At 44.0% G+C, this 22324-nt stretch overlaps 1 protein-coding gene and 1 long non-coding RNA gene across 2 annotated transcripts in view; both read left to right on the top strand.

The window, feature by feature from the left end:
* dpr21 (defective proboscis extension response 21) overlaps positions 1–22324 on the top strand; it is a 306824-nt gene that overhangs the window by 38041 nt on the left and 246459 nt on the right.
* On the top strand, positions 17906–18607 carry LOC121503250 (uncharacterized). The gene is made up of 2 exons (XR_005991336.2): positions 17906–18138; positions 18202–18607. It is a non-coding gene; the product is annotated as an uncharacterized lncRNA (long non-coding RNA).

Below are 22324 nucleotides of genomic sequence, written 5' to 3'. Positions count from 1 at the left end.
TCAAACACTTCAGGTTGGCGGACAGGTGGAGGATTAATTTTTAATTACCAATACCACGTCTGTCCGGCTTAAGATCTTAGAGGAAAAGGAAATTGGCAGCGCAAAGTTAGCTGCACTTACGCTAAGCCCAGGCTTGTATTTTGGGCCAGTATGAAATAAAGTATGCGATATAAATTTAACTATGGTATGGCAACTCCGCCCATAGGTGGCGCTGTTGATCATACTAGTCGATAGGACGCCTGGTTTGAATTCAGCCGCTAGATGGCTCAGTCGCTAGTGACAAGCGCTACTACAGGACCCCGGTGGTTTTAAATGCAAAACATCACAAAAGTTCGGAGCGCAAAACAAAAACACGACCATTCGCTATGAAACGCCTTCGGCGTGCCGAAGTTAGCTTCCTTTCTTGTATTTTGTTCCGTAGACGCCTACTTCCAACGATTTTCAACAATTGATTTAAGAAATGTTACACAATTCTTACACGATACGTTGAACCAACCCAGTTAATGGGGTGTATTCGACTTGATCTTCGTATTCATCTCACTTGCTTTAGTTAGTTAATATCAATGGGTCCTGATGCTGATGTCACACTCTCATTTTGATATGAGAGATCGATAGCAAATCGTGGTCTCTCTCTATTTGCAGCCAGCTTAACATTCCATTTATATAACAATCCCAGCTGCGAAATGGAAGTGGAAGACTAGCAACACTTTTCACTATATTATACATTTTAATTTTTGCACTGTCGCTTGGAATAACATATGGTACTTTCCAGCTAATACTGTGTATAGCAATATCATGCGTTTTCCCATCCACAGTTTTCAAGTACATGTTTTTTTTTTTTTTTTTCGCGCGGGGTTCCGCTTCCACCTCCCGCCCAACCGACCGAGGGGCGCAGCCGTGTGACGTACGGCACGAATCGCGAACTAGATAGACGCGGTGAATGAAGGAAGAAAAGAACGAGGAAACGTTACAAGAGAACAAAAATAAAATTTAATGAGGAGAAAAAAAAATATAATATAATAAAAATAATAATAAATAAGTAAAAACGCATGCAAAATAAATATAAAAAATATAAAATAATGTAACTAAATAATAACTACGATAAATAAATAAAAACGCATGCAAAGTAAATATAAAAAAAATAATATAATGTAACTAAATAATAACTACGATAAATAAATAAGAACGCATGCAACATTAGACTACGGTGATACACTACGAGCTAACTCAACAAGTATTAAAGTTTTTAGTACAGAAGGGCTATCGCTACGAACTATAATGTCAGAGAGGCGGTTGTAATCCGTACATAAAACCCTAAAGGGTTCATACACTTCAAACTCCCGCCTACAGTGATTTACTACTAAAGGGATAAGGGTTCTAGATGTTAGTCGGGGAACGTGGAAATTGAGCTGCCCTAAGAGAAAGGGGCTCTCAACATCACCGTTTATTAAGTTATGGAGGAATACGACACCAAGCATCGTTCTACGGTTAGCTAGGGAGGGTAAGTTAATTAATAGGAGTCTACTTGAATACGACGGTAGCCTCTCATCAGCATCCCAAGGTAGGCCACGGAGGGCGAAAAGTAAAAAGTTCTTTTGTACAGATTCAATACGGTTAATATGGATTCCGAATTGAGGACTCCAGACGCATGAACCATACTCCAATATAGGGCGAACTAACGAAGTAAAAAGGGTCTTCGTTATATAAGGGGAATCGAATTCCTTCGACCACCTCTTAATAAAACCGAGCATGCCTTTGGCTTTATTAACCATGCACGAAATATGTTCAGAGAACGAAAGTTTAGGGTCTAAGCGAACGCCTAAATCATCAACAAGAGATATTCTTTCAAGAGCGCAATCATTTAGCGTATAAGTGGCAAACTGGGGAGTGACACGTGAAAATGTCATCAGCTTGCATTTAGAGCTATTGAGATGTAATAAATTAGCACGACACCATGCTTGAAAGTTATTAAAATCCGATTGCAGGTCTGACTGGCAAGAGCTGTCCTTATACTGCAAGCATAGCTTAACGTCATCAGCGTACATAAGTACTCTAGAATTCGTTAGAACCAGCGGGAGGTCATTGATAAATAATGTAAATAGCAGCGGGCCGAGGTGGCTACCCTGTGGGACGCCAGAAGTGACTCTGAGGAATTTGGATAGAGCATTTTTAAACAGAACCTTTTGAGTTCTGTTACTCAAATAGCTCAAAATCCATTTAAGAAGATCGACAGGAAACCCGATTAAGTCAAGCTTCCTTACAAGAAGAGAGTGATTAACAGAGTCAAAAGCTTTACTGAAGTCTGTGTAAATCACGTCGGTTTGAAAGTTACGTTGGAAACCTCTAATAACGAAGGAGGTGAGTTCCAGGAGATTTGTAGTGGTCGATCTTCGCCTCATAAAACCATGCTGACATGGTGAAATTACGGATCTGCATAAATGCTGAAAGTGGGGAGTAATTACATTCTCGAAAAGTTTTGGAATTGCCGACAACTTAGAGATTCCTCTATAGTTGCTGGCGTCCGATTTTCTACCTTTTTTGTGGAGAGGAATGATAAATGATTCCTTCCAAATAAGGGGAAATTCTGAGGTTTCTAAAGATAAGGTAAACAATTTCAGAAGGGGATTGCACAGAGCCCGGGCACAATACCTGAGCACGCAGCTTGGTATTCCATCGGGACCCGGTGAGTAAACTGGTTTTACACGATGAAGATCCGAACTAAGGAAGCTTTCGGTTAAAATAGGACTGAAAATTAGGTTCGACTTGGGCAAATCAAAAGAGTAAGTCTGATCTAAGCTATTTGAGGAACAATACGTAGTTTTGAAAAACTCGGCAAAGAGATCGGCGATGGCCTGATCAGAGTTTGCTGTAGCGTTCTTGAATGAAAGCGATGAAGGATGTAAATTGGGTTTTCGCTTAGTGTTAACAAAGTTATAAAACTGTTTCGGGTCCTGCGTGAACTGAACCCTACAACGAGTTAAATAACTTTTATAACATTGCGCGTTAAGGACGGTGAAATTCAACCGAGCACTAAGATATCTTGAATGAACAGTAGGAGATCCGGTGCGTTTATAGCGATTATAAAGCCTAGACTTAACGTTTTTTAGGCGTGTCAGCTCTTTGGTGAACCAAGGTGGTTTACTAGAAACCGACGGATAGGCTAAAGGAACACTCAATGCAAAGAACGAATTCATGGCACTGTAAAAAATATCCAGGGCGGACGCCATGTTAGTACATCTGTAAAGTTCAGACCAATTAAATTGGGAAATCAAGATATCTAGCCTTTGAAAATTTGCTTTACGAAAGCAGCGAACTTTAGTCGCTGAGCAACTCAAATCAGGTTTGGTCTTTACGACAGTCCCCAAATCGATAGTCACTTCGAAAGTAGGATGGTAAGGGTCCTCGGGAAGCGTCAATGGATCGACTCTTGTTAAGTTTACACCTACAGGATCAGAGACGAAACACAGATCTAGTAGGCGATTTAAAGAATTTACGACATGGTTAACTTGGGACAACGAAATGTCAAGCAAACCATCTATGAGGTCATGCTGTACCGCAGTTTGGAGGACATTGGACGTACCATCTGATGACCAACGAGCTCCAGGTATATTGAAGTCTCCTAGAGTTATTAGTTGGTCTCTATCTGAAAGCCTGTTGGAAACAGCCTGAATTGCCGAAAGGTGTTTCCAATAAATGGGCTCTTCAGCAGATGGAGGAACGTAAGAACAGGTTATATAGATAAAACTACCTGGAAATGATAGTTTTACACAGATAAATTCAATACCTGTGAGATCGTCAATTTGAACCAGTTCGGAACTAAGGGTGGAGTCAACGGCGATTAAAACTCCACCTCCTCGCTGGGAAAGACGGTCTAATCTATAAGTTGTGTACTTACCTGGGAAAATTTCGGAGCTGAAAATCTCCGGCTTTAACCAGGTTTCGGTAAACACAATCACCTGGGATGTAAACGAAAAACTATTAGAATACAATTTAGAGAGCTTGCTGCGAAAGCCTCTAGTATTCTGATAGGAAAGTAGGAGGGAGGTATTTAGTTTTTTGGCACTGCCGTGACGCCCGCGGTCACTGTGGTTTGTGCCGGCCGTGAAGGCCGTTTTTTCTTTATTTTTACCTCGTACTCCTTGACTACAGCGTGCTCAGGCCAGAAGTCACCAGAACAAATTGTGTCAAAAAGATCGAGGGAGACACTTATCTTGAAAGATGAGATGTCTCTGGGGTATGAAAAGTTGAATTTTTCTATTTTCACATTATTGGCTTGTATTTTGTTCTGTATATGAGCTTGTACATCTTCAGATGCGAGGTCAGGGGCAAGCCGAGAAACAAATATTGTTTTTAATGGTGGAATAGCGGTGAGGGTTTTTGGTAAAGCAACATTACCGACTTCAGCCATTGGAACGGCCCTTTTTTTGCCCTGTGGGATAGCTGAGATTTTTTTTGAAGTCTGCGGTGTCAGAGATTGAGACTCCGCAGCGGACTCAACTAATAAAACGGGCGGTGCTGCTGCCATTTCATTCCCGGCACGTTCGATTGCCGAATCTTTCGCCGTTCCCGATCTCAACACCATTGGAGTTGGTGTCGGTGCCGGGGGCTGGGCCGAGGGGGTATGCCAGATCGTAGGTTGCTGGGGCTCGCCCAATTGCTGCCGACCAGAAGCTGATTTTTTGCGCTTTGGCGACTCACTTAACAGCTTCATCCCGTTAAATTGAGCGTCCAGCGCTGTGAACAGGTCATTCGCTTTGCGAAAATTTACCCTAAGTTCATTAAATCCACCTCTGGTCTGCCGCATGAAGGATAACATTTCCTTCTCAACCTCCCGGCAGGCATGGCAACAGTAACGTATGCCTTTATTGGCAGAAATTACGTCAGCGATACGGCCCGTTAAGTCGAGACACTTAGCGTGTACGACCGCATCGCAAAGCCAGCAATAAAGGCTGGGCTGTTCTGCCAAAACTTCTTTTTGGCAGCCTTTAATAGCGCAAACAGTATTCGACTCCATTTTACACAACCTACAACCACGCACAGTAGCGCCTTTTCTCATTTAGCGTTGCAAAAATCATATCTTTTAAACCAAATAAGGTAATCGAATAATTTAAAAGGCATTGGACAGGTAATTATTGTAAAATGTATATATGTACTGCATAAAGTACCACGCCCACAAATACGCCTTTTTATCAAAATGAAAAAATAATTTTTTTTCAATGAAAACAATTTTTAAAAAATAATTTTTATTTAATTTTTTATGTTTATTTTTATGTATTTTCTCAAATAAAAATAATTTGAAAACTGAAAAAAAATTTTTTTTTTTTAATTCAAAGTGTAACCGCCACGCGCTACAGTTAGTATATTTCTTGGAATGTATGAAATTATGTCAGTATTTTGGTATATTTCACCATGAGTATCTTTGGTTTTTTGCGTTGCATTTCCGCAGACGCAGCTCGACGCAGCCGATGAAAGTTAATTCTGATCCAGGAAAGATCAACGGAACTTGTAGTCATAGTGTAGTCAGTGGCTTTCATTGGCGTCAGAAGATATAGACTACTTTAGGCAGAAAAAAATTGACACCTGGCAGGTAGCGATTTACCTGTAGAAGCCCAAACCAAAGTGTCGTTTTTTTAGGTTCTTTAATAGTTTATGAATGTATCTATCATTTAAAGTAAAAACCATGACCATTGGTTTTATGGTTTTTTTGTAATATTACCTGAAAGTCGACCAATTTACACATTTTTTTTGTATGATGCAAAAAACGAAACAAAGTCTTCATTTTCGTCTTCGTCTCAGCGCGCACTATGTTTGCAGCCTAAGTGCAGCTAGAAGCAAATAAACGGGACAACACAAAGAGGAGACAGGAAAACGCAAAAACTAAAAGTGATTAAATTAGATATATGTATATATTAAATAAACACTTAAAGACACATGCACATGCACTCGCGTTGCAAAATGGCAAAGTTATATATTGTATTTTAACAAGTTAAAATCTGGACCCCGGTGGTTTTAAATGCAAAACAACACAAAAGTTCGGAGCGCAAAACTAAAACACGACCGTTCGCTATGAAAGTTCAAGTTCAAGTGTTGATAATGAATATTTTTCCTAAGCAATGCATGTTCGTTTTCATAACTCATTCATTCATTAAAGAAGTAAGTGTGGGAATAAGACTTAATAAGACTTAAATGAAGTTGGCTCGTTCATTTTTCTAACTCCGGAGAGCGACATCAGCAATATGAGCGGGATGTTCCAAATCGAGAAGCTCGATAAAAGGAATTACGATTCGTGGTGTGTCCAAATGCGTAGCGTTTTGGTGGACGCAGAGCTGTGGAAAGACGCATCAGGGGAGCTAAAACAAGAGGCAGTTCCAGAAGGAGTGGACTGGACAGGATTGGACCAGAAGGCCTTGGCAAACCCTCACAGTTGGGATATGTCAAGCACTGTGGACACGCGTTTGAAGCGTGGACGAAACTTAAAGAAGTTCACCAACCCAGCGGACCGGTACGCAAAGTTTCGCCATATAAAAGATTATTGAGCCTTAGGTTGGCGGACGGCCAGAGCATGACCAGTTACATCAATATGTTTGTCGAAATTTTGGATCAGCTTGCAAGTGTTGGAATCGATTTAAATGAAGAGCTAAGAGCAATCATTCTACTCTCCAGCCTTCCAAAAGATTCCGAAAGCTTTGTTGTTGCTATTGAAACGCGTGACAATTTACCGGCATTCGAGAATCTGTGCATAAAGTTGAAGGAAGAAGGAGAAAGGAGAGACGGCGATAACACGACGAGCGAGCAAGCGTTGGTTGCTAAGCAACGGCCGAGGAAAGGCAAAGGAACGGTAAAGTGCTACAGATGTGGTGAATTCGGCCACATACAGAAAAACTGTCGAAGTAACGGACGGACAGTCGAGAGCAAAGAGCGAGAAAAAACTACTTACCGTGAGCCAAGCGGTAAACAAAGACTGTGTGGTCACTTTTGGAAAAAATAGCGCGAGCGTCGGGCAGAACGGTGGCGGCCGGATAAACTGTAAACAGAGTTGGCAATTTGTATTTGTTTACCGAATCGCAGAACAAATGTTATGCTGCACATGAGTCTGAAGCTGTTTTGTGGCATAAAAGATTTGGTCATCTGAATTACGCAAGTCTCATGGAAATCGCCAAACGACAAATGGTGAGCGGTCTGGAAAAGGCTGATTTTTCGAGGAAGTCTCCGTGCAATACGTGCATGGTGAGCAAAGTGCATGTAAAGCCTTTCCCATCTCAGACGGAGAATCGATCGGAGGAGCTGTTGCAGTTAGTGCATTCAGATGTGTGCGGACCGTTTGGAACAAGTTCGATTTGAGGATCGAAGTATTTCCTTACATTTGTTGACGACAAATCCAGACGTGTGTTCGTCTATTTTCTGAAGCGCAAAGATGAAGTTTTTGATAAATTTGTGGAGTTCAAAAACATGGCCGAGCGACAAACTGAGAAGAAATTAATTTGCTTGCGGAGCGATAACGGTCGCGAGTATGTGAACCGAGCATTTGATGAATTTCTACGAGCAAATGGAATTACGAGGCAGCTCACAGTTGCCTACACACCGCAACAAAATGGTGTTGCAGAGCGTTTCAATCGGACATTGGTTGAGATGTCAAGATGTTTACTCGTGCAGTCTGGACTTCGTGAAGCATTGTGGGCAGAGGCGGTATATACGGCAGTGTATCTACGAAATCGATCACCAACAAGTGCATTGAGCCACATGACACCAATGGAAGCGTGGACTGGTAAGAATCAGTTATCTCAAAGTTTTTGGTTCCATTGCAGTGGCGCTTGACAAAGGTGTCCAGAGGAGTAAATTCCAACCAAAGGGCACAGAATACCGGATGGTAGGGTATTCGAGGACAGCTAAAGCTTACAGGCTGTATGATCCTAAGAAGCGGCAAGTGGTCGAGAAGAAAGACGTCCTTTTCGATGAGAGGGAAAGCGGAGCGAAGCATGCTGGAAACGAGACTATTTCGTTTGAATGGCAGTCGACCGAGGAAACAAGCGGAGATGATCAGAAAAAATTTTCCGAACTGGCTGATGGCATCGTTGATGGAGATGGCATCAAGGATGAAGGCGGCAGCGAAAGTGAGGAGAAGGACAGCGACGGCATGGACACCGAATGTGAGGACGACGTGAAGGAGCAGCGTGTTGGCCCCGGCAGACCCAGAATTTTACGACAAGGCAGACCCGGTCCCCAAAGAAGCAGTTCAATATACTTGGAACTTTGGCTGGAAGAGACGTACAAGTTCTTTCGACGTACGGTGAGGCGATCAGTGGCGAGTTTTCCACACAATGGCGAGAAGCGCTTCGCTCTGAAGAGATTAAACTCAGAGATTTACCTAGCAGCCAGAAGCCCATCCGCTGCAAGTGGGTATACAGTGATGAAAACGGAAAGGTGGAGAGATTCAAGACTTGACTTGTGGCGAAGAGCTGTTCTCAACATTACGGCGTAAACTACAGCGAAACGTTTGCACCAGTTTGCTGATTGGAGAGCACGCGTTTAATATTAGCCATGGCGGTGAAAATGGAACTCTATTTACACCAGATGGACGTATGTACGGCATATCACAACAGCGACTTGGATGATACCGTGTATATGCAGCAACCCAAAGGTTATGCAGACGGCGACGAAGCAGGAAGGGTGCTTTTACTGAAGAAGGTCATATATGGATTGAAGCAGTCTGGCAGACAATGGAACATCAAACTGGATGGTGTTCTGAAGGGCATTGGCTTCCATCCGTTGCAGAATGAGCCGTGCTTGTAAAAGCGTGCGGGTAATGTTAACATAGCATTAATCCTTGTTTACGTTGATGATCTCATTATAGCATGCCAGAAGAAAACAGACTTACTCAACATCAAGACATCGATCTCAACAGCGTTCGAATGTGTTGATAAAGGCTCGTTACAACTATTTCTAGGCATGGAGATAGAACGCAATGGTGAATTTGAAGAGATAACCGTGGCGCAGACCCAGTATATCCAGGACCTGCTGCATCGACATCAACTCGAGAGCTACAGACCTACGTCTACACCGAGGAATACCAGACAGTAGTTGGTGAACTGATGTGGTTGGCACTTACAACCCGACCAGATATTCTAATTCCGTTGCGAAATTAGCACAGCGGAATAAGAATCCGCACAGCGAGCATCTAGCAGGCGTTAAGCATGTAATGCGTTACCTGGCTACGTCGACAGCGGCGACAGGCTTGATCGAAAATCGTATACAGGATAAGTATATATGCATAGAGGAGCTAAAGACAATCAATTCTGAAGTGTCTTAGGTTCTTTAAACAGCAGGTTTTGAATTGACAATGTAGTTTTCAAACTCACATGAGGTTACTGCATCTGAGACAACAGTTAAGGCTATACCTATGTCGGATTCAGAGTCAACTAAGGCATTAGGAATCTCGTGGTTGCCTAGTGAAGATGTCTTCAAGTTTAAAATGTACACTTCTGTCATGGGTCTCCGAGCGACAAAACGGAACATACTATCAGTAACATCGAAACTGTTTGACCCCCTTGGCTTATTAAGTCCCACTGTAATTAAAGGAAAGGTCCTATTGCAGGAACTTTGGCTTAATAAGCTAGATTGGGATGAGTCGATTCCGTTGCATTTGGAAACAGCATGGAATGTGCTAAAAAGCACCCTGTCTCAAATTGATGATATATCTATTCCCCGGTTCGTGCATACGGACCCGATGTCACCGGTACAGTTACATGCCTTTGCTGACGCATCCATGAGAGCTTATGGAGCTTGTGTCTATATTCGTAGCAAAACTGCCGATGTTTTAAATTATCGTTGTTAACTTCAAAGTCTAAAGTAGCGCCGCTCAAGACCAAAACGCTCCCTAGGCTTGAGTTATGTGCCGCTCACCTTCTCGCAGATCTCTGCCATAGAATCAAACCCTCATTAAAAGTCCATATCGAACGAATTGTGTACTGGTCGGATTTTGAAGTTACTCTTCATTGGATTCGATCTCATCCATCTTCGTTGTCGACATTCGTTTCGAACAGGGTAGCGGAGATTCAAGACTGGTCAGGAGAAGCTACATGGCGGCATGTACCAACAAAGCAGAACCCAGCAGATATAGTTTCGAGAGGTTGTGACGTCGACGAAATTGGGCAGTCAATCTGGTTCACTGGACCACCGTTTCTGAAGGACGAAGAGGAGAACTGGCCCAAAAATGCGCATTTCGAGCTGGATGAGAAAGTCTTGCTTCAGGAAGCAAGGAAAACTGCGGTCGGACTGACCGCTGCGGTGCAAACTTCCGATTTGCTAGAAGTCATCGAGGGATTTTCGTCACACCTCAAGCTGCTTAGAGTGTTCGCTTATATGTTCCGCTTTATAAGAAAATGCAAAGACAAGACTATAGTTTTCGAAAAGACTCTGTCACCGACTGAATATAATGAAGCTTTTCATAAGATTGTCGAAATAATCCAAAAACACGAGTATCAAATCGAAATAGGAAAAATTCGCAAAGGCTCCAAGGTTGGCCCAAGTCTTCAACGATTGAACCCATTCATTCATGAGGACACGGGCACCTGGTGTAATTTTTCGTTGTTGCGAGTGGGGGGGGCGACTAGCTAATGCTCCTATATCCTACTATGCCAAGTTTTCCTTGCTGATGACGAAACGCTCCCAATTTGTGCAGAGCTACGTCCGGTATCTGCACCACTCAAAATTTCATGTTGGCCCTTGAGCACTTGTGAGCATCCTACGACAGCGTATATGGACTGTAAACGCTCAGGAACTCTGCAGTCAGACAGTTCGGTCATGTGTGCGCTGCTTCAAATGCAAGCCCCGACTGATGACGCAAATTATGGGAAATTTGCCCGCAGATAGGCTCCGTGCTCTCCGCCCATTTGCGATATGTGGAATCGATTTCAGTGGCCCCGTCTATACGACATTAAAGATTAGAGGAAGGCCATCCTATAAGTCCTACGTCGCCTTATTTGTTTGTTTTGCGTCCAAGGCGGTTTATTTGGATATTGTCTCAGACCTTAGTACTGATTATTTTTTATTGGCTCTTCAAAGGTTCATTGGTCGACGAAGATGTCCCCAGACGATTCATTGCGACAACGCGACGAACTTCGTCGGAGCGAGTCGCCACTTCCAGGCTCTTCGCGAACGGATCGAGGAGCAGGCAGACGCGATTCGCGAATTCGCATCAAGAAGCGGATGCGAATTTGCGTTCACACCCCCTCGGTTCCGCACATGGGCGGACTATGGGAGGCAGGTGTCAAAACTGCCAAGCACCTACTCCTACGAGCGGTGGGCAGCGCGCTCCCAAACGCGGAAGAGCTGGAGACAGTCCTCGTCGGGATCGAGGCCCTCATGAACTCGCGGCCACTCGGAGCTCTCAGCCAGGACCCAAGCGACGGAGAGTCTCCGCTAACTAATGATGGGTTTCAATCCGCGTGATCAGCGCTTCACGATCGTTTCGAAAATAAACACGCGTTGGTTAACAATCAACTTAAGAAATTACATAACATGGAGTCCATTGAACGCGAATCCTCGGCAGCCTTGAAGGAGCTGCAAAATGCAATCCAAAATTGTCTAACATCGCTGAGAATTTCCGGCCTTTCTACTGAGAATTGGGATTGCCTCCTTTGTGCTCCACAAAACTTCCAAAGCTGACGCTTTCATTATGGGAGCAATCCATCGAACAAAAAACCGAAATTCCTACGTGGCCGGAACTTGATTCATTCCTAACAGAGCGCTATAGAACTCTGGAAGCCACAGATTCTCTCCAGCCTACTGTGACACGCTTTCGTTCATCTAAACCGACAATCTCCAACCCATCGCCACGAGTACTACAATCCTTTAGTACGAGGATTCTTCATACGTCCAAAAGATGCGATTTGTGTTCTGCAGAGAACCATCCAGTGCGTTTGTGTCCACGCTTCCTTCAGATGACGATAGTCGATCCATCATCTTATATCCAGAAAAGCAGTTGTGCTTAAATTGCTTTGCAAGCGGTCATCCACTCCATAATTGCACAAGCGCCTACAACTGTCTTACTTGCCACGGTCGGCATCACACTTTGTTGCATCCAAGCGACTCATCTTCCAGTGTTCCGATTCCTCGTGATGACACCCGACAAATATCTCCACCTATCCAACGGATTTCGTCGTTCTCTACACGAGTGACGAATGCTGGCGATTCCTTCAATTACTGGGTTCCATACAACGACAGCAAAAGCAGACGTTCCCGAGGTATTTCATCCTAGCAATGCCGAGTCCTCTTCGGAAGTACCACCGTTTTCTTCGGCTTGATGCGAAGAAACGGCTCCAGGCAGTCATCGACAGAAAATACTGCATCAACTGCTTGGTCCACCACCATTCTGGAGGATCTTGCCGTAGTAACGACCGATGCCAGTCGTGTGGACAGGATCATCACATACTTCGACGACCGCTCAGCGAATCCAACACTTTCCCGAGCGAAGGACTTCTAATATTTTTAAAGGCGCTTAATTTCGGGAGGCAGTGCGCTCTCTCTTTCTCTCCCTCTCCCTCCGGGCTTCCAGTCCAAAGCTCCTCCGCTTGCGCTCTCGCTCTCCAAGCTGATGCTTCGGCCGCTCGCGCACTACTATTTTGATCTCCCGCTCCCGCTTGTAATTAGTTAGAATCTTGAAGCCAAATAAAGCAGACGATACGTCTATACATTTTATATATTTTCGCACTTTCTTTCTGAGCTCGCCTAGCTCTTTGTTCCGCCATGGTGGGTATGTCTTCTTAGAGTATGTTAGTCAGAATGTTTGTGAAGTCCTCAACTTCCTTATCTATTCCTTCCGGTTGGGGGTGCTGTCTTTGATTGCCAAGTCGTCCAGCAGCTTGTTGGCGTCTTCGACTTCGTCTTCCAGAATATCGTCCGGTTCGTCTAGGAAGACCTTTACCTTGGCTTTCCTAATGCCGCACCGGACTTTATTGTCTGCTGCTTTAAGCTGTTCTAGGCAGCGCTGGTTTATCAGGAACATGTATGGCTGGCTGGACTTCATTTCCCGTTCCGCTTTGAGGATGGCCCAGTCCACCATATCGACTCCCTTGTTCATCGCTCGCAGAGTCTTGAGAACCCTTTCATGGCTAGACAGCCCCTTGGCTAACCAAATGAGAGCTCTGGGTCTCCTTAGGATGTCCTTGGCGGGGACCAGTTTTATGCTTATCCCCTTCCATGCGTTGCCTAGTCTGGCAACGCAGTCCGCCAGGAAGTCCCGCGAGAACTCATCGTCGCACCTGATCAGCCGGTGCCCCCTAACCATTTCCGAGGAGTCAAAGGAGGGTGACTGGCCCGTTGGCTCGGACAGTATTTTGTCAGTTACCATCTCCGCCAACTGGGTCTCGACCTCCTCCCATTTCTACATCAGAAGGCGCCCATCGTCATTGAGCTCATCGACAAGTGCCATTGCGAGGCTGTCTCGGGCCACCTCGCTGAACTTTTTTGCCGGTTTGACGAAAGTGGTCGGTCTCGGTGCTCCCTTAGCGTCCTTGGCTCTCTTCGGAGCACTCTCGCTCACCTCTTGTGAGCGGTTGCGCTTTGCTTGGGGAGGCAAAAGCGCTTCTGGGTGCTCCTTTTCATAGCGCTCGTATTCCTCGATTACTGCAAGAAATCTGGCTTTGTCTGCAGCGTTGCGCGGGTCGGCTTTGCCCTCCTGTTGTGTCGCTTGAGGTTGTGTCGCTTGAGGTGTGCGTGTATTTGCACTTCCCTCTGTATTGGACGGAGCTAAAGTCTCATCGTCTGAGCGCAGTAGCTCCTCCTCGTCCAATTCGCTTTCCGTCTATGTGTGTTGGGGTTTTACCTCCCCCACGAGTTCCGAAGCGGATTGTTTGGTTGTGTTCATATTTCCTAAACGCCCGCGTTGCTCGGCAGGGCGAGCGCGGCGGGCCCGAGGGGTTTGGGGCATTGAATGATGATCAACCGTGGCTTCGCCCCTAAGCCACGGCAAGGCTCGTTCCAACCTAGGGTTGCCCGGCCTTGGGAAGGCTCCGTTCGAACACAGCAGGTTTAACCCCTCAGCTGCGAACCTTATAGTCAGTGGTCACGGGTCGCTTTACACCCCTGACTTGAGGGGAGGCAGTTTCAAGATTTGCCCATATCTCGGTAGGGATTGGGAGTCAAAGGATTATTGGGTGAGGGATTTACAGGAGGTGCCGCTCGCATTGGCTGTACCGTAGTACGTTTCCAGGAGGTACCACGCGGAGGACCTTCTCCGAGGAGAAGGTGGTGTCTATCAAACCGATATTCACCTGCGAGTCGACTTGGTGCTCTATTAGAGCCAAGAAACATTCATCAACAGTTGCCCTGCTAACTTTGCCTTGGATTGGATGATAATGAATTAAATATAGAAGATAATGAATTAGATGTAATGGATAATTAATTAAATGTAGAAGATAATGAATTAGATGTAATGAATAATGAATTAAATGAAAATAATAATTGTGGGATATGTAAAGATTATGGTAACAATGAAGATAGAATTAAATATAATTTACGAAGCAATATGAATAATTATATATGTAAAGACAATTGTAAAAATGATAATGAGGATAAAGGAAAAAAGATTGTATGTGGAAGAATAACAAGAGCTACTTCGGCTAGGATCTGGAGATCCTAAAAGTCAGGACAGCCGAGTTGTGGGAACATAGTAGAAACACGATGTAAAATAAGTGTAAGCAATGTATTATATCAATTGTAAGTAATGTTTGTATATTGATAATAAGTAATGATGTATATCGAGGGTCTGCGATCACTACCTTTTTGTCAGCGTTTGTGTCAAGAGAAGTTCGCAATTTTCAGGTGCGTAACAAAATAAAGAAAAAACTCAAAGATGAAAAGGCCTATAGTATATATATATTTTTATACCCTTGCAGGGTATTATAATTTCAGTCAGAAGTTTGCAACGCAGTGAAGGAGACATTTCCGACCCTATAAAGTATAAATATATGTTAGGTATTTGCATAACGACTAATTTGAATTTTAAGATCAATCTGGCAACGCTAGTAATACGATACACAGTACTTAAGAATACGTTGTACAACACTAGAGAATAAGAGACAAAAGCAATGTAGAAGTAACTGTAATATGGAATAACCAGAATCGGAATAAAAACCTCGTGTGAAGACATCACATAAATGGCGACGAGAGAAAAATTTGATTAATATCAATATATTCCACGACATCAACTTGTAATACAAGCAAATAAGACCAACTTTTGGCAAGCAAGATCAACATGGCCAACAAGAGCATTATTGTGTCAAATTTTACACAGGCAACTAGTTTGCCCGAGTTTTCACCAAAACTAACCTCATGGCACATTTGGAAATAACGACTGGACATACATTTCACGGAACTCAACTGCACGGACGACAATGTGAAGAAGGCGATTATGCTTAAATCCATCGGAGACGAGACGTACAATGTAATACATAGCTTATGCAGCCCCGCAGCTCCCGCAACGAAAACCTTCGAGCAGTTGTGCAGCATATTAAATACTCATTACACGACTCCCACAATAATATTTCAGGAGCGAAAAAAATTTCATATGGCTTGCAAAAGAGCCGACGGAACAGTAGCTGAATGGTTTGCGAGGGTCAAACATCTTGCCCTCAGCTGCAAGTTTGGCTTACATTTAAATGCAAATTGTGACAAATTCGTCGTAGGAATGAGTAATGCGATCTTCGAGCGGCTTTGCGAAGAGGACGAAACGCTGACAGCCGAGCAAGCACTGCGGAAAGCATTAATATGCGAATCTAAGTTTGCGGCAAAAGAAGAAGACGAAAGAAATAGAAATGTTAATCATGTATCAGTATCCAATTGAAGTTTAAGCGAAGAACAATATATTAATCACAGTATTTTCAGCGTAAACAGCAACAGTATCACCAATGGAGACGAAATGTAAACACTGCCAATTGAAATTCAAGGCATAAATGTTGTGGCAACCTGCGATACTGGTGCGCCATATACTCTGATTCCAGCCAACATGTTACATTAACTCAATGTATCGCTAAGACATTGTAAGATCCCATATGTTGACTATAGTGGCGACCGTATTCAAATTAAGGGTGAGTTTGATGCATCTATAACGTTTCGCAGCACAACTAAGAGCATTGTCGTAGTTGAGAGCATTTAACTTTGAACTTTGTCAAGTAAACTCAATTAATAGCGGTACTGATTATACAGCTGTAGCTAAGCAGATTGGAAATGAATTTTCGGAAGTCTTTCAGGAAGAACTAGGTTCATTTGTAGGTCCGAAAATTTCATTAAAATTTTCAACGGAAGTTAAGCCAGTTTTTTTTTTAAACCGAGACCTCTACCATTACGTTGGAAGGTAAAAGTAGAAGAAAAACTTAGAAATTTAGTTGATCGAGGCATGTTAGAATTTATTGACGATAGTGAATGGGGAACACCTCTAGTTCCAATACTGAAACCGGATGGCGACATTCGAGTGTGCGCAGATTATAAGGTTACAGTCAATAAGTTCCTAAGTGACTTTATATATCCATTACCTCGCATAGACGAGATCTTTGCAGCACTACAAGGAGGAGAGCTAAGCTTGATTTATCACAAGCATACAAACAATTACTATTGGATGAGAATTTTCAACTTTTATGTACCTGGAGTACACACATTGGCATTATGAAAGTAAAACGATTACCATTTGGCATAACAGCAGCAGCCATTTTTCAGAAAACTATTGAAAATGTGTTGAGAGGCATTCCAAATGTAGTGGTATACCAGGATGATATAACCATTACAGGTCCTGATTTCAAAACAAATTTATCCAACCTAAAAACGGTCTTGAAAAAATTTAAAATTGCAGGTCTGCGATTAAATAAAAATAAATGTAAATTTTTCCAAGAGAGCATTTCGTATCTTGGTTTTACCATAAATAAGGAAGGATTTAGAAAGAATAATGAAAGAATCTCTTCTGTACTCAATGCACCAGCACCGACAAATGTTTCAGAGCTAAGAGCATTAACGGGCATGGTCAATTATTATTCTAAACTCATTGATAAGTTGTTTCAGAAAATGTATCCACTATATCAATTGTTGCAGAAGCATTCAAAATTTATATGCAATTCAGATTGTCAAGCTGCATACGACAACATGAAGAAAGATATAGCATCTGAAAACATGTTGATTCATTTTAACCCTGAGCTGGAAATCGTTCTTACAACAGACGCATGCAACACTGCGGTTGCAGGCATACTTTCTCACAGAGATAGGAACAACACTCTAAAATCTATTGCATTTATATCAAGGGCGCTTCAAAAGAATGAACAGAAATATAGTACAATCGAAAAGGAAGCTTTAGCTATTATATTTTCAGTTATGAAGCTAAGACATTATTTACTGGCCCAAAAATTTACACTGCGCACTGATCACAAACCACTTCTTGCCATATTTGGTGAAGGAAAAGGTCTTCATGTTGAATACGTGAAAGGCACTTCCAATGAAGTTGCATTATATGGGGTTACCGAACAATCATTCCCAAATGTTTACAAAAACAAGTTCTTGAATATTTACACTTGTCTCACTTGGGAGTAGTAAAATCAAAAGCCATGGCAAGATCATACATATGGTGGCCCGGTGTTGACAAAGACATAGAAGGACTCATAAGCAATTGCGATCCCTGCCACCAGTTGCAGGAAAATCCGAATAAGAGTGCCTTGATACAGTGGTACCCGGAAGAATCTATATGGGAACGCATTCATATAGACTTTGCAGGTCCAATTAAAAATAAATACTTGTTTGTAATTATAGACTCTTTGTCAAAATGGCCTGAAGTTTTTATAACGTCAGACATCACTTCTCATTTCACAATATCAAAATTAAGGGAACTCTTTTGCAGGTATGGTTTAGTCCGAACTTTAGTCAGTGACAATGGACGACAGTTCATTTCAGACCAGTTTAAGGAATTTATGAATATAAATAAAATAAATCATATTCTCACAGCCCCTGGGCATCCCTCCACGAATGGCCAGGCTGAAATTTTTGTAAAAACACTAAAGAAATCCACTTATGCGTAACTCAAAGATAATACAAATGAAGACTTAGAGACTGTTGTCAATAGATTTTTAGCAGATTTTAGAAATACTAAACATTGCACTACAGGTGAGACTCCTGGAAACTTGGAAAGCGAACGTATTTATGCACTCTTTCTCAAACTAATCGCAGCATTAAACGTCATACTGATCAAATAAGAGAAACTCAACTGGCGGCAGAGTCCTTGGAGAACGTGGCGTACCCAATCGACCAGAAATGTTCAAATAATATGAAAAGCAGTATGGACATTTCGACTCCAATGGACAATAAAATTGAAACTCCCAAGCGGATGTTGAGACCGCGCGCAGGAGGCAAAGTAGTTAAGAACTCAGAGAGATTGCACACCCATTGTTAAACAACTTGAAGGGGTAACGTGTTAGGTATTTGCATAACGACTAATTTGAATTTTAAGATCAAAGAAGAACTTAAGAATAAGTTGTACAACACTTGAGAATAAGAGACAAAAGCAATGAAGAAGTAACTGTAATATGGAATAACCAGAATCGGAATAAAAACCTCGTGTGAAGACATCACAATATATCAGCATCAACAGCCGAGTCGATCTAGCCATGTCCGTCTGTCCGTTTCTACGCAAACTAGTCCCTCAGTTTTGAAGCTATCTGAATGAAACTTTGCAAATAGTCTTCTATATGCTCTCACTGCTATATATTTCGGAACGGGCCAGATCGGACGATTGTTTTTCAACATTTTTGCATAATTTTTGAGATATTTATTTATTTAAATTTATAATATAAAAACCAATCTGCAAGGGTATACAAACTTCGGCAAGGCGAAGTTAGCTTCCTTTCTTGTTTTATATTTATTAATAAATGAAAGAAAACAATATTTATTTTTACTTTCTTTTAATTGTGTTTATATTAAAATCAAATCAGAAAATAAATTTATCTTATATAATAAAAATTATTTACAAAAAAATTATAACTGCTGTTTTACAACATTTTTGCATCATTTTTGAGATATGGCCATTTTAAATTATTTCGGAATATATATATTTTATAGCTGCCATAGGAACAATCGGGAAATTAATAGAAAATCATTTATAACTTCGTTGTTTTTAACGTATTTTCATCTATCCTGAGATATAGGTTTATTTTATTATTTCAGAATTTTGGCATACATTTTTTGAAAATCGGACAACTATATCATATATCTGCCATAGAAACGATCGGTAGACGTTAACATAATAAGTATAGGTAAAATGTAATGAACTAATATCTGCAAGGGTATACAAACTTCGGCGTGCCGAAGTAAGCTTCCATTCTTGTTTTAGTTTCAGTTTCATTTTTTCCGCCGAGCTAAGGCTTTAACAGTATCTTATATAAAAGATAACAAAAACATGTTTTCTTTCCTTGTCCCGATAAAAAGTGTGACCGCTTAAGGGTCCATTCTGGTTAGATGAAAAAAAAATCGATTTTTTTTTTCATTTTTCGATAGCTTTAAGTGTGTAGAATATCATACTAAAAGGGAAAATCGAAATACGTAATTGTCGACGGCCAAACAATCGATAGGTAGAATAAGTATTGCAAGGAAATTCTAGTATTTTGTTAAGAATTGTTAAGTAACACCCTTTCCTTTTGGACCTACACAAGTGGGAGCCGTTTGAACGCAACTCCACATGAGCAAAGACAACGCCTTTTATTCGCAGTCCTAGGGAAACTGCAAGGGCAACTTGCGCTGGAGGACTTGATGCCCAGCTAGAGAGTTGCCAGGAGTGCATTCCCGTCCCAGTAGCAGAGTCGCAGTCAGCGATATAGTGGAGCGCAGCCAGCGCCGAACACTGGGTACGGACGGAGTCGCAGGAGCGCAGGGAGCGCATTCCCGTACCAGTAGAGGAGTCGCAGTCAGCGACATTGAGGAGCGCAGCCAGCGCCGAACACTGGGTACGGACGGAGACGCAGTCAGCGTCAATTGAGGTGTCCGCAGACAGCGGGCAGAAGGCGCAAGGAGCGCCAAGCGTCGGATTGACGCAGGCTGCGGCACAAGGGCCGCCATTTTGAAGCGCGCTGAGGCAGCGCCATATTGAACCTGGGATGCAGCATTCCCCCAGGAGGAGTTCCCGGCTGAACGGAGGGGAAGCCACCCCTACAACAACGCGAGCGGATAAGTAGCCAGTGAGTAGTGGAGCGGGAAACCGGCCGCAAGTGAACATAACCACGGCGGCGGCCATTCCTCGCCCAGCCACTACGGTGACTACAGTAGCGTCCCAACCGAGGAGTACTGCTGTCACAGCTGCAAGTTTAGTGCCGGAGGTGAGCCAGCCACTCACGTCGTACCTTATGGAGAGGATTACGGCGTTGGAAAATGAGCTGAGGCAGGCTAAATCCTGAACAGTGAGAGCACCGCCAATCGCGCACCAATCGCAGTTGGCCCAATCGCAAATGGCGCCGACAGTGGAGCGTCGTGGCGGCCGCCATCTTTGGGTGGACCGCCAGTAGCCACATCTAACGTTGAGGCCCCAACTAACGGGGTCTGGCCTGTCCCAAATAGCTGTGTCGGTGCGAGCAGTGTGGCCTGCACGCAGCCGCCATATTGGAGTGGACCGCCATTGCTAACGACTAGTAATCATCTTGTGGAGCCACTCTGTGCTACGAGTGTTGCGCAGACAGCGCATGGATTCGTGCTACCGGGCGGGAGCATCCACAACGTGGCAACAGCATCGCCATTTGTTGGATCCTACGCCGCGATGACGCCGAATGGAGCCCAAGGAGCGAATGGGCCAAGAAGGCTTCCGGACCTGCCTATATTTGGAGGGCAGCCCGATGAGTGGCCTATATTTAACTGTGCGTTTGTGGAGACGACCCAAGCATACAACTGCACAGACCTGAAGAACAACCAAAGGTTGCTGAAGGCGCTGAAGGATGAAGCACGCGAGACAGTGAAGTCGCTGCTGATTCACCCTGGGAACGTCAGCACCGTGATGGAGCAGCTGCGCTTTAGGTTTGGCCGACCGGAGCAGCTTATACGCAGCCAGCAGAACAGCGTGCGAGAGGTGCCGCCGATTTCGGAGCAGCACCTGGCGAGGATCGTTCCCTTCGCAACCCGAGTGAGTAACCTCACGGCCTTCTTGCAGTCAGCGAAGGCGGAGCATCACCTGGGGAACCCATCCCTTATGGAGGAGCTTGTGGCAAAGCTTCCTACGAGCAAGCGGATGGATTGGGCCAGGCATGCTGCATCGATCGAGCCCTTTACCACTGTAGCGCACTTCAACGCGTGGCTACAGGAGTACGCAAACACCATGTGTACGATTTTGGACGTCGAAGGAAAGGAGCCAAGGCGTCGAGTCCGGCATGCGAGCGTCGACCAGAACGGATGCGAGCAGCGGGATGATCGACATGGAGGTTGTCCCATTTGTGGAGGGTAACATGCTACGACGAGCTGTAGAGAGTTCATTGGAGCTTCGCCACCGGGAAGGTGGAGCATGGTGAAGAGGCATCGGCTCTGCTTCACATGCGTACGGATTGGTCATACGGCTAGAACCTGCGATGTGCCCGGTGAGTGCCAGATTAACGGATGCCGCAAGTTGCATCACCGTCTGCTACATAGAGCGGACGAGGGGCGAAGATGGCCGGAGCAGCGAAGTGGCTTCAGGCGCCACGACGGTGGAAACCAGCAACCAGCAGCCAGCAGGTGGTTACAGGGACCACGAGAGGAGCCAGCAGTCGGCTGTCCTCAGAAACAGCCTGGAGAGAAGGGCCCCGCAGCCAGCGGAGGCACCTGTGCAGAGGAATTTAAGCTGCATTGACGCCGAGGGAGGCCGACTTCTGTTCCGTATACTACCAGTAACGCTGTACGGAGCTGGTCGCCAGGTGAACACATACGCGCTCTTGGACGAATGATCCTCCGTCACGATGATCGACGACGATCTAAGGAGGGTTCTGGGAGTGCGAGGCGAATATCGACAGCTGAACATTCAAAGGTTTGGCAGAAAGGCCAGCAGAGAGCCAACAACCGTGGTGAGACTTGAGATAAGTGGAGCTGGGAAGCCCACTCGCTACGCGTTGAGGAACGTGTATGCCGTTTCGAGTTTGAGTCTGCCGATGCAGATGCTCTGTTGGCAAGATGTCCAGGGCGTGCATAAGGATGCGCGTCTGCCGATGAAGCCCTACGGTGGTGCCGAAGTTGCTCATCGGACTGGACCACGGACATTTGGGATTGCCACTTAGGACGAGGCGGTTTGCCAGAGAGGGACCGTACGCGGCCGCAACCGAGCTTGGATGGGTTGTGTTTGGGCCGG

The sequence above is a fragment of the Drosophila kikkawai genome, chromosome 2L (genome assembly GCF_030179895.1).
Source record: "Drosophila kikkawai strain 14028-0561.14 chromosome 2L, DkikHiC1v2, whole genome shotgun sequence".
Classification (NCBI taxonomy): domain Eukaryota; kingdom Metazoa; phylum Arthropoda; class Insecta; order Diptera; family Drosophilidae; genus Drosophila; species Drosophila kikkawai.
Note: the sequence above shows the minus strand (reverse complement) of the source record. Positions and strands in the feature narration are given on the sequence as shown.